Genomic DNA, 1,708 nt, shown 5'->3' with positions numbered 1-1,708 from the left:
CTTTGTGTAAGGCCCGGTTTCCGCCTCGAAGGAAATCCCTTAGTGGAACCGTGACCTAGGCCTTTGTGGCGAGGGTCACCGGAGATTTAGGTGAGGCGCCTTCGTGGCGTTCGGTGTGTGGTGTGAGTACCGCATCTTGAGGTGAGGCCTTTATGGCGTTGGTGTGCATCGAGCAACCACACCTCAAGGTGAGCCTCTTGTGGCGTTCGGGAGCACTAAGCAACCGCACCTCTCCACCGGAGATTAGCACTCGCAAGAGTGTGAACTCCGGGATAAATCATCGTCTCCCGCGTGCCTCGGTTATCTCTATACCCGAGCTCTTTACTTATGCACTTTACCTTGTGATAGCCTTCGTGCTTGAAGTTATATATATCTTGCTATCACATACTTGCTTGTATTGCTTAGCATAAGTTGTTGGTGCACATAGGTGAACTCTTGCTTAGAATAAGTTGTTGGTGCACATAGGTGAACCATAGTATATAGGCTTTGGTCTTGACAAAGTAAACACTAGTTTTATTCCGCATTTGTTAAGCCCATCTCATAAAAGTTTTAAATCGCCTATTCACCCCCCCCCCCTCTAGGCGACATCCGTGTCCTTTCAACAATGTTTGATCATATAAGGGAGAACCTCATTTCTTGAGAGATACCTTAGGAAGCCAAACCTTGACCATTATAAAATAGGTAATGATCATAAACCCTAAGAACTAGAGGTAGGAAATATTAAGAACTAGTTGATCATGCCTAACCCATGATCATGCTTTGGAAATATATAAACACTACTTTAATCTTAGTAGGTTAAGCAAGTATAATCCAGTACATAAATTCATAGGGGTGCTACTAGCAAGCCTAACCCAATTTCAATATGTTAATTAGTGAAACAACTGAATATAACAACCATTTGTATAGTTCAGCCCCTATATCAATCCAAATGATCTTGGATTGAATCATCCTATGAGTAATAAGGAAGAGTAACCCTAGCCAAAGTAATGTGGCGATAAATCACATATTAAACCTATAACCATGTTTCCAACTAACTTGTGTATTACTTGGTGATCACAACTAAAACCTAATACATTGATGCTCACATAAAACAATATGCAAGAAACCAAATTCTCTAAATAAGAGATCAATCCTTTAGAAATGTTTAAACACATGAAATCATGCCATCAAATCACTCCTTTACTAAAAATCCATAAATAAGTATTACCTTGAGATTGTTTCTAGCAAGATAAAACTAAATAAAACTTTATATATCATTAAGTAAGAAAACTACCATTTGGAAAATAATGTGAATCTTTTCAAAATGATATTTCAATCCATTTCCATATGGACCTTTAATTCAAATCCCAATAATAATAATTAAACCAATGTTATAGTACCCATATTAAAATTTCTAATACACTACCAAAGTGTTTGAAGAATCTTGGGTTAAGCCTTGTATTATTCAAATAAGAAATACCTGCAAATGGAAAAGCCTTCAAAATTGAATTAAAAATAGAATTCAAAATCAGAAAATAAGAAGAAAAAGAAAACAGAGAAAAAAATGGAGAAGAAGCTTACCTGACCGAGCACAGCCCAGCACCATAGCCCAGCAGTAGCCCATAGTCCAGCCCAGTCCACCGTTAGAACCAACCCACATATCTGTTCAAAATAAAAACAGAAGCAAAGCAGCTTCTTCTTCCTCCCCGTGGTCGACACGCCGGCGTGG

This window comes from Lolium rigidum, unplaced genomic scaffold (assembly GCF_022539505.1).
Source record: "Lolium rigidum isolate FL_2022 unplaced genomic scaffold, APGP_CSIRO_Lrig_0.1 contig_8750_1, whole genome shotgun sequence".
In the NCBI taxonomy this organism is placed as follows: domain Eukaryota; kingdom Viridiplantae; phylum Streptophyta; class Magnoliopsida; order Poales; family Poaceae; genus Lolium; species Lolium rigidum.
The sequence above is the reverse complement of the archived record's forward strand: the minus strand, read 5'-3'. Positions refer to the sequence as shown.